The 11,800-nt window shown below is 42.5% G+C and overlaps 1 protein-coding gene across 4 annotated transcripts in view; it reads left to right on the top strand.

Moving 5' to 3' along the window:
• MYO1B (myosin IB) overlaps positions 1 to 11,800 on the top strand; it is a 185,279-nt gene that overhangs the window by 999 nt on the left and 172,480 nt on the right. The gene's annotated exons all lie outside the window — the stretch shown is intronic.

Here is an 11,800-nt window from a genome sequence, read left to right as displayed (position 1 = left end):
GGGAAGGGGGCGGGGCTGGAATGGAAAGCAGATTAGAGACGGGAGCTACGAAGGGTACTGGGACCGGGAAGAGACTTGGGGAGAGGGTTGGGAGAGGGTAATGAGAGCGCGCTGGAGAGGTAATTGCAAACACACAACATTTTGTTCAAGGGCCCTGTGAGTTTCTGGAGCTTATTTGTAGTGCTTTGTTCAGGCTTTGGCCCAACGTTTGTTGCTGCAACAAGTTGTGTGCTCCTTGAGTTTCTAGGCGCTCCCAATGTTAGATTGCTCAAAGCAACTCTTGTTAATTACAGTGAAAGAAGCCCTCCCCCCCCTTTTTTTTGAGAATTGAAAAAATTTTGCTATGAACTATTATGGTGTGTATGTGTGTGCCTCTGGGTCTGTGTGTGTAGCTAGTGGATATTGGCTGGAGTGGGTAGGAGACAAATTTTATAGAATCAATTTTGACATAATTTTTTTTATAGTATAATATAGTACAACAGTTTTCCAGGACTGTTTGAGGGCAGAAACCACCAAAAAATTAGACATTGCTATAAATGAATCAGACTATGTAACACAATTGAAAAACACTTTTACAGTCTGTCCCAGAAAACACACCACACACACCAGCGTTTGGGGTTTGAACTGAGGAGCCCTGGCATTCAAGTGTTCTGTGCTTTCACTCTCTGTGTGAGGATCATTTAGAGGGGTGGTAGAATTAAACGTAATATGTCAGACATTTGTTAAGCGACCCTTTCCTAGATTGGAATCGAGAATCCCCAAAGGATTGGCTGACCTGGGGAGGAAGCTATGGGGGATTGAATGATGTGTGTTTTTGAATGGGGTATTCCAAGCAAAACTGTTTTGGGAGGAGGCTGACATTTCCAGGCATTCATGATTTGTACCTATGGGACACTGGTGGAAGGATTCCCAAAGTCGGACTGAAGGTTAGAATTACTGTGGTGATAATTTAGGAGACATTCTGTTGTAGTAGTCTGGCTGCAGACAGGATTGGGAAGTGGCCCAGAGCTGCCTCTTTGACAAGCTGAGGGTCCGCCATTGAATCACCCCTTTGGCCATTTATTTTGAGATGAACCAAGTTTGAAAGCCTCTTAACCTGAGAAGGCGAATTAGGAGTTTGCTGTGGGGGAAAAAATGTCTCCTGCCCACTAAATGGTAATGGAAAAGAGCTGTGTAAGCTACTGCTGAGGGTTTGTCTTTTTCGTGGGGGATGTGGTCAAATTTTCAGGCCAGGCTGAAAAGCACTGGGACTTGTCCTCAGGAGCCATTATGATGTGAAGTTGAAGTGGGATGGTGTCCAACCGTCAAGCTGTTTGTCATTAGAGCTAACACTGCCTGGCAAAACGTTGTGCTGGGGCAGCTAACAGAGGGAGACTTGTTTTGTTGTTGTCTTACCATTTTGGACTTTTCACTTATGCTGTGAATTGTTTTATAAAATACAACACAATTGAATGTCTCTCAAGTACTCATTGCTCTATACATTAACAAAATGTAAAGCATCTGAACACTGCCACTACTGGAGATGGGGACAGACAGCAGAATCCTAAGTGGTTGGTCTCTGGTCTCTGGCCTCTGGGCCATTCTGGTGGATGCCCGATTGTGTGATAAGGCTGGCAACAGGCTGTACCCCCTTCCCAGGATGAATCATCACTTTGTCAAGCCTGGAGTTAAAGACTAACTTTCCCTGATCGCTGCACAGTTATGCAAAGCAAGGAGGAACGTCTGACATCATGGGGAAGAAGAGGGAGTGAGGTGGGTGGGTGGTGTTTGGCTAAGAAGGGATCTTCAGCATGTAGGATCCATGTTTTTAGCATTTGTCCTCCTTTGGGTAAGATTGTCGTCTCATCTATCTCCCTTTTACTGTTTTCAATAGCTGAACATTTGGATTTTCTTTTTTTTTTTTGAGACGGAGTCGCGCTCTGTCGCCTAGGCTGGAGTGCAGTGGCACAATCTCAGCCCACTGCAAGCTCCTCCTCCCGGGTTCATGCCATTCTCCTGCCTCAGCCTTCCAAGTAGCTGGGACTACAGGCACCCGCCACCACACCCGGCTAATTTTTTATATTTTTAGTAGAGACGGGGTTTCACTGTGTTAGCCAGGATGGTCTTGATCTCCTGACCTCGTGATCTGCCCTCCTCAGCCTCCCAAAGTGCTGGGATTACAAGCGGGAGCCACTGCGCCTGGCGGAACATTTGGATTTTAATTAGCCTAACAATAATTATAGCTATCATTTAATATGTGTTCATTACGTGCCAAAAATTTTACATACATTACTATAGTCATCATCACAACAACTTGATAAAGTGGGTGTTATCTCCATTTTCCAGTGGAAACTGAGTCCTGGAGGAGTTAAGTAACTTGCCCCTTACACCATACAGAAGCTCCTAGATTTACAATGGGGTTATGTCCTGGTAAACCCAGCATAAGTTGAAAATATTGTTAAGTTGAAAATGCATTTAATACACCTAATCTACCGAACCTTTAATGTGTCCAGAACAGTTACATTAGCCTACAGTTGGGCAAAGTCATCTGGTAACACGGTCCACTGTAAAGTATTGGTTGTTCATCCTTGTGGTTGTGTGGCTGACTGGGAGCTGCGGCTCACTGCCACTGCCCAGCGTTGCGATAGGGTATCATACTGCATATGGCTAGCCCCAGAAAACATCACAATTCAAAATTCTAAGTACGATTTCCACTGAATGCCTATCATTTTTGCACCATTGTAGAGTCAAAAAATCCTAAGTTGAACCATTTTAAATTGAGGACTGTCTGTGCTTGTGTAGCTAACTAGTAAGTGGTGGAAGTGCGATTTGGAATTCCAAAGTCCATACTCTTTAGGTATATACTATATGCTATGATATATTTTAATAATAGGAATAACAACAGTTTGATTATCTAGTTGATTAGCCCTTGGCAGATTTCAAATTACTTTCACATCTATTACTGATTCTTCCAGAAACCACTGTGAGATAGGTTTGGAAGGCCAGGTTAGGACATTACAACTCTTAGAACTATATTGCTAAAGAGCTGTATGTTATGGCCTGTGTGAATAAGCTGTAAGTGAATGAAACTTTATTTTTAAAAAGTTAGGCTGCCAACATTTAAAAATAAGTTCTTTTTTCCAAACATTTAAAAGTGGTAGAACAGAGTAGATCTTATATTGCATTCAAGGCTTTTATGTTTATTGAAATCCATTTTAAGCCCTTTTTATCTTACAGCCTTTAATAGAACATTGCACTTTGCTTCTTAACTGAGACCCAATGCCAGAGTGTCTTTTTAAGAAGAGAAATAAGGAGGGAAGGAATGTGCTTATAAAGAGGAAGTGGGACATCAGAATTGGAAACACTCGCAGCAGCAGGCCGTAGATTTTTCTCAGCACATGCTTTTTGTCCTGGCAGTAGCCTTTCACAGAAGACGTTCTTCCTTAGGGAAGTGTCAAGGGTCTTTCTGTACAATATCCTCTGAGATCATCAACTTTCTGAGCTCTGTGGGAACACACATTCCGCATGATTTTTGTGCTCATCCCTTCCCCACAGGGGACGTAAACTAGTTTAGGCATCTGCATGGAAAGGGAATAGCAGTGGTGTCTGTCCTTGGGGTGGCACTGACAGTGGCACTGGGCAGGAGGTACCAGACCTTGACACCAAGTACAGGAGCAGAATGGAGTTTAACACTTGGCATCATGGATTGTTTGTGGATTCTTCAGAATGCTCCTGGGCAAATGGAAAAGTCAATATTGGGTTTTTTGTTTTGTTTTGTTTCTAAGATAAGAATTTGAAGACTGGAAGTTCTGCCTTGTTTATTTCAAGCTAGGACACCATTTGGTTCTCAAGTTTTGTGGTATAGGTGACAGTAACTTTAGTCTCCTCGGGCAATGAAATTCTCCTCCATTGGCTGTTTTAGACGTTTGCCTCTGGAGGAGAGGCAGACACATGGTTTGCTAAACTCTAGCAGGTGACCACCTTCCAACTTACCATAAGCAGCATAGAGGAGGAAAAAGGATGTTTCCCAGCATTACACTGTTACAGCCTTTGGTAGGTCTTTGCAGTTCTCAGCCTCTTCTTCATCAGTTCAATTTTTTTTTTTTTTTTTTGAAATGGAGTCTCGCTCTGTCGCCCAGGCTGGAGTGCAGTGGCCGGATCTCAGCTCACTGCAAGCTCCGCCTCCCAGGTTTACGCCATTCTCCTGCCTCAGCCTCCCGAGTAGCTGGGACTACAGGCACCTGCCACCACGCCCGGCTAGTTTTTTGTATTTTTTAGTAGAGACGGGGTTTCACCATGTTAGCCAGGATGGTCTCGATCTCCTGACCTCGTGATCCGCCCATCTCGGCCTCCCAAAGTGCTGGGATTACAGGCTTGTGCCACCGCGCCCAGCCCAGTTCATATTTTATTAAGCACACAGGTCATGCAAGGCAATGCATTAGACACATTTTAAAAGGAAGAAAGGAAATCCATTGTGCCTTCAGGGACGTTTTAGCAGGGCAGGGGGATGCATTCCAAGAGTGGATGTTGGTGAAATGAAAATGGCTATGACAGCTGTAGTGACCAAAGCCAGGGGAACACTTGCTTTGAGACAAAAGCTGGGAACAAACAGAAGCAAGAGAGTGGAAGAAAACTGAACACAGGTGCCAGCTTCTTCTCCGACTTAGGTTTTATTTCCTCCAACCTCCAATGATGTGAAAGGGTTCAGGTTCAGAACCCTGACTGAGGTCCAAAAAAATGATATATAAACTACCATTCGATGGGAGAAGGTTTGAATAAGAGTGTCTTCCTTGGTGCATGGCAGGTCCTTGGTACCTCTGCCAACTCTCTTCTCTGCACACCTGCCAGCATCCCTTCCTCATCCTGTGTTCAATGTGGCTGTCAACTAAGGCTGTTAATAGACTGCAGTCATATTTGCATTTTAAAAGGCTCTTGTGGACCAGACATGCCAAGTCTCCAAAGAATGAATCATTCATATTGAGTTATATGATATAACTCATGCTACTGTTTTTTAAGTATTGGGTTCTTGCTTTGTGCTAGGCCTCATGCTGGGTACTTTCTGTAGGTTGATTTCCTTCTCATCACTGTCCTTTAGTAGGAGATATTTGTAGATGAGGAAATTGAGTCACTAGCCCAGAGATCAAGCCTCAGAGACCACTTGCTTCCCAGAACAACGAAGTGCCACCAGGTAGGGTGTACTGTGAAGCTTTGAATGAGTACTGTGAAGCTTTGGGCAAATACTTTGATTCTTTGGGTGAGTACGTCGATGCTTTGGTCACTTTTAAGGAGTTTGTTTTAAGAGTTAGAGGGAGAGCCCACCTATTGTCCCTCTCCTTCCTGGCTTGTTTCCTTTGTCACCTGGAGTCAGGGTTCCTGCAGGTGTCCTTAGCTGGTCCAAAGCTAGGAGAATTGATTGAACTGCTTCTCAGTTTGTCCTTTTCTGAGTGTTTTGGCTTCTCAGTCCTGTGTCATTCTCCTTCCTCAACTGAGGGAGACAAGATTCAGCCTGCTAGTGAGAGACTGAATAGCCGGTCCCTTTTCTTACCCCCTCGCTGGCCATGCCTTTATCTTCAGGAGTAGATTGTTATCTGGGAGTTTCAGGGAGTTTGACTGATCTCTGGTCTCCAGTCTGCCTGCGAGCAGCATGCCACAGGGCATCCAGTCTTGGAGCTCAGATCTTTGATGTGTGAGAATGAAGCGGTGTGGATGCCGTTGCAGAGCTGGGTTTCGGGAAGAGAGTTGGTGTGGAATTTGTACTCTCCCAAGATAGGCAGTTTTAGAAATAGCAGAAAAGTAAAAATTGACATTCTTCTTTTGCTTATCAGATAAGCACCTGATAAGTTTCTGAAAACACAAGGGGCCTGTCTTGCCTTGATAACTTAAGAGAGGCTTAAGAGGAAACCAAATCTCTGCCTTCTGGGGACTTTCAGTCCAATTCTTCCTGGACTCAAGATGCTTTAAGATTGCACAGATGGCTTAATTTTCTTGTGTTAAAATGAAAATGTAGTAATGTAGTTCAGAATGGTACATTACAAGTTTTTAAATTTGTTTAAAAAAAGAATGCAATGTCTTTAAAGATTTTTTAGAAAATCGAATTGAAAGGACAGTGGAACAGATTATTAGTTATTGACGTTGTAGTATGTATACATGTCATTTAGCCTACTTAATTTTCACTGGTTACATGAAAGCATTTTCACACTGCAACCACAACAACAAAGCTCCTCCAAAATACACAAAGAACCTTAATTGCAAGATTCCTGCTGTTGCCACTTACATTTTCCAGTGTACACCTTCTCTCTCCTCCATCATTGCTGCTTTGCTTTAAATTTTATGTTAGATCCTGAGTGCTATTTGTGACGTTCAGATTGCAAATATACTAGCTTCCTAACTGATCATTTTTTCCCTTCAAAGTACGTCAGAGTGATTGGTCACTGTTTTATTCATTTTAGACCCATAGTCTAAATGCTTTAAGGAAAAGCTTAATTTTCATAGACATTGGGCCTATGCCATTTTGCGTGGCTTGTTATTTTTGTGGTCCTCATATAATCTGCTAATAGTCATAATAGGTAGATCACAGTTTTGAGCTACCCCTGATACAGTGAGCTACTTATGAAAAGGTTCTCACTTGCCTGAAATTTTCAAAGTGTTGAGAGCTATTCATAAAAATATATGAACTGCCACATTGATCAGGTTCAGGGCTTATTTGCTGTAGTATTCTGCAGGTATTCTGTGACATTCAGGGAGGAAAACAGAGTTAGACTCCTGATGTCAGCTTTATAAAGGTTCATAGATGTTTCTTGAGTAGCTGTAATTGCATGATCTCTTAAAAACCTCTCATCCATTTACTGAAATTCATCTTGAATTGTTTATTTTTATCCTACATTCACACATTTCACACTTTAAAGATAGAACTTGATTATATTGGTATTTTTATTTCAAATTTTCAATTTTTGGAATGGCAGAAAGTTGCTATTGAAAAGTGTCTTGAAGGTCACCACTGTAACTCCTTTATTGTACTTGAGACTTGCTCAGCTCCGAAAGTTAACAGGGGACAGATCTGAGAAACTGACTCCAAGTCTTAACCTCTTGCTTAGTTTTCTTTCTAGGGAGATATCTGTGTCTCCAAACCTGTCGAAATCCAAATTTATTTACCTCTTACATAATACTTGGTCCCCTGTGGACTTCACTGTTTGTGCTAATAGCCTTTTCATCACCATCTTGACTTTGGATTCTAGAACATCACCTGCTTCCCCATTTTCTGTGACCCTTACATTCCTCCTGTCAGTCACTGTGTCTGATTTTTTGTTCCCTGCTATCTTTGCCCTTTGCAAATCCTCAAGCCCTCATTCTGGTTCAGACCTTTAAAAGGCTGAGTTATTATAGTATAGTGTTACCCAAAGTGAGTTGTTCCGTACAAAATTAGTAAGTTGGGAAAAAAAAAAAACCCACCCATAAAGTTGATAGATGTTCCTGTAAAAAGGGATCCTTGGCCAGGTACATGTTAGAATAGTTGGTTAAGTTTCTTTGTAGAAAGACTTCTCCTGACCTTCATTTGTGACTGTGTACTATGAATTCCCAAGAGAAAGATATAATATTCACATGTCCCAACTTATGTCACCATTGTACCATGTTTTGGGGGGATCATTTTGTAGATAACACTGCCGTGGTCACTTCACTGTACCTTTTTATGTTCTGTCACTGCCTGGCTTCCTGTGGGAAAGTGCATTCCATGTGAGCCATACTTGGTTCACTCTCAACTGTGTCTTGTGCTTTTACCTTGTTGTTCTGGATCATTCCTTTCCCCTAGAAGCTCCTCTCCCCTATCACATTGACACATCTTTCTGTGCCCAGCTTTGTGCCCATCTTCTCTGTCAGTTTTCCTAGACTCAGGATGCCCTTGTTCTTCTGAACTTACAACACTTACTGTTTCACAATTAAAAAAAAAAAAAAAAAAGAAAAAGAAAATACTTGAAGCACAATGAAATGTTGAAAATAACTTACACATTCATACAGTTAAATTATTGGAATTCCCACAAAATTCCATTTTCCATATTTGCGTCAGTTGGCGCATCACATGCACATCACATTCTCCTCTGTTTCCCCCACAGGTTAGCTTGCACATATGTTCAACAAGCTTGTCACTTGTGGGGCTTTTTTCTTTAATTTTGTGTTATTCAAATTGTGTTGCATTTGAATAGAAATTCAGGAAGAATTGACATCTTTATGGTTTCATGGCTTCCCATCCACAAACCTCGTAAGCCTCTTTAATAGGTCTTTTATGTCCTTCAGTGAAATTTTATCGTTTTATGTGTAAAACTCTTTCATACCTTTTGTTAGATTCCTGCCAAGGTGCATGAAGCACCATGAAGGTTTCTGTGGTCATTGTGAATGAATTATTTAGTACATTTCTCGTTAGTGTTGCTGGTGTACAAGAAAAGAGATTGATTTTGTATTTGTTTATAAATAGTTCTTGATTGATCAAGTTCACGTCTAAACCTGTGTTTGCTATGGGAGCCTGCAGTTGGGTGGCTTTTCTAATAGAGCACAAAATAACTTAGCCTTTATTGAAAATGTCATAATTCACTTTATTTATTTATTTATTTTTTTAGAGACAGGGTCTGGCTCTGTTGCACAGGCTAGAATGCACTGGTATGATCATAGCTCAGTGTTTCCTCAAACTCCTGGATTCAAGTGAGCCTCCCACCTCAGCCTCCCAAGTATCTAGGACTATTGGTATGTGCCTCCATGCCCGACTAATTTTAAAATTTTTTGTGGAGATAATGTCTCATTGGTCCCAGGCTCCTGGCCTCAATCAGTTCTCCTGCCTTGGTCTCCCAAGTTCTGGGATTACAGGTGTGAGCCACACACACCTGGCCTAATTTAAAAATTATATGTAATACTTTTAGAAGTAAGGAAGGGTGACTTTTAGTTATGTAATGTGTTCATTTATTAACTCATCAAATGTTTAGGTGCCTAGTATGTTTCAGGCACTGTACTATGTGCTGCATTTTTGTTTTTGTTTTAGAGTCAGGGTCTCTCTGTTGCTCAGGCCGCAGTATAGTGGTGTGATCATAGCTCACTACAGGACCAAACTCCTGGGCACAAGTGATCCTCCTGTCTGCACCTCCCAAGCAGCTAGGACTACAGGCAGCATCTCCACGCCCCACTAATTTTTACATTTTTTTGTGGAGACGGGGTCTTGCTTTGTTACCCAGGCTGGTCTTGATCTGGCCTCAAGTGATCCTCCCTCCTCAGCCTCTTGAAGTGTTAGGATTACAGGTATGAGCCACCACACCCGTCCTGTACTGAGTCTTTAATGTTGAACAAAACAATGTGGTTTCTGCTCTCATGAATGTGAAGGGAAAGAGACATTGTGGAAATGGACACAGATAAATATATACTCATGAATTGGCATCAATACTGTGAAGGAAAAGGACGGGGCTGTGAGAAAGGCGGAGACAGGGAAAATTAGATTGCGGTACAAGCCTGGCTTAGGAAATAAACATTCACACAGCTGCCTGAAGGATGAGTTGGTGTTAGAGAATGAGGAGGATGGAAGAACTTTCTAGGCAATAAAAAGAGGCTCAGAAGCCCCAAGGTGGGACTCTACTCTGAATGATATAAGGATGGGAATTTTAGTGACTGATGACTTAAATCAAGTTATTAATTCTTAGTAAATTATCATAATAGTGGTATTTCACAATGTTTTATACACTGTTATGACAAAGTGAAGATATTTATTTTTGGTCAGTATTTCCTCGTCCTGCCAAATGAAGCTGCCTAGATTCAGAGAGCTACTTCCATGATGAGGCTTGAATGGGGCCACTGCCCATGCCCCAAGCCCCTCTGCATTTTGAGTATTGCCACTGCTGCAGCCTTTGGGTCCTGGCATCTGCTGGACACAAGTCTCCTGCTCAGTAGTTTCCTCCCGAGCTCTGCACTAATAGGCTGGGTCCTTTTAGGTCAGGTCAGGTCGGAAGAAGATTGCTCTGCCCTTCCTGGGAGGGGTGGTGAACAGGGCCTTCTATGTTTTGTCCAGCGTCTCAGCCTTCACTCTCCCTCCTTCACCGTCTCTTAAACACACACTGAGGGCTCAGACATGACAATGGGCTGGGATCCAAGCTGAGTTATACACACCTTATTCTACCTAGAATCCGTGCTCTGTTTGGTCATTGAGGCTTTGCTCTGGGGCAAGCATGACTGAGCTTACATTGAGATAAGTCCTCTCTATAGTGAAAAGCTGTGTGGTGCAGTGGTTACGGGCTGGTCTCTGGAGACAGTACTGGTTTTTGAAACTTGACTCTTCTGCCTGGTAGCCCCCGGACCTTGGCCTTGTAGCTTAAACTGTCTACCTCCTTTTTCTCGTCTGCACAATGTGGGTAATTTTGCAGAGCTGCCTTCTTTGGGTTATAGTAAGGATTAAATGAATCAACACATGTGCAGTCCCTAGAACAGTGTCAGGCACAGAGCAAGCACTTGGTGTAGATGTTAGTTACTACTGTTCAGCCTTTCCTGCAATGCATTCCTGGGGTTCCTCCTCTCCCACATCAGATATTTAAACCTGTTTGAATCCTAGCAGTGCACATAATTTAGGATTTCGTACGGGGGACTCCTTTGGAAAATACAGGGAGAAACATGGCAAAGAAAAGAAACCAAAATGTTAACAGTGATTGTGTTAGGATAGTAGATTGGGGTGACTTTTACTTTTAACCCTCTATTTTCTGAATCTTCTATAATCTGGTTATGTTACCTCTGTACTAATAATACAATGAAATTATTTGAAGAAAGAAAAGTCAGGCTGGCAGTCTCCAAGTGATTTGCTAAAAAGGGACAGGAGAGAATGAGAAGCCAGGGGTGGGCCTGCTCTAGTGGCATTCACAGATAAAGGACCTTCCCATTTGTGCTTACAGTTGCAGAAACTAAGTAACAGTATTGAAAAGTCTTTAGCAGAAGTATCCCCAAAAGTTGGAAGATGGGGCTATTCCTTGTGAATCCCCCTTTTCTGTGAATTTTTTTTTTTTTTTGTCTGTCATTATTTTCCCTTTTTGTTTCTTCTGTGCTCCGTTAGTGGGCCTCTTGCCATCTGTCTCTCTTTCATCCGGTCCCCTCTTCCTCCCCCATCCCCTTGAAAGTCTCTCCTTTTAATCCATCTTCTTTACTTGCCGTCATGCAGAAATGATGCACCCATTTATTCAATTCAAAATAAAGCATCAGTTTTATTTTTATTGTCAAAATAGGTAAGTATAACTTTTCACTCTCAGAAATCTAAATGAAGTTGCCCTTTACTTACACCTGGAATTAATTGACTATTAATTTATTTGCTGACAAATTAACGAACTCTGGGGGTCTGTGGCCTCTTAAAAGCACCAGGAATCAGGCCAGGCGCGGTGGCTCAAGCCTGTAATCCCAGCACTTTGGGAGGCCGAGACGGGTGGATCACGAGGTCAGGAGATTGAGTCCATCCTGGCCTACACGGTGAAACCCCGTCTCTACTAAAAAATACAAAAAACTAGCCGGGCGAGGTGGTGGGCGCCTGTAGTCCCAGCTACACAGGAGGCTGAGGCAGGAGAATGGCGTAAACCCGGGAGGCGGAGCTTGCAGTGAGCCGAGATCGCGCCACTGCACTCCAGTCTGGGCGACAGAGCGAGACTCCGTCTCAGAAAAAAAAAAAAAAAAAAAAAAAAAAAAAAGCACCAGGAATCTTGGAAGATTGGGTGGCTGCAAGGAAGGGAAGATTGAGGGATGTTGAAGTTAAATTTTTCCTCTTTGCCTATTTTGCCTAGGGTTATCTGTGTTGCTGCCATTTTGGTATGTGTCAGAA

Source organism: Rhinopithecus roxellana, chromosome 14 (genome assembly GCF_007565055.1).
Source record: "Rhinopithecus roxellana isolate Shanxi Qingling chromosome 14, ASM756505v1, whole genome shotgun sequence".
Taxonomy (NCBI): Eukaryota; Metazoa; Chordata; class Mammalia; order Primates; family Cercopithecidae; genus Rhinopithecus; species Rhinopithecus roxellana.
Note: the sequence above shows the minus strand (reverse complement) of the source record. Positions and strands in the feature narration are given on the sequence as shown.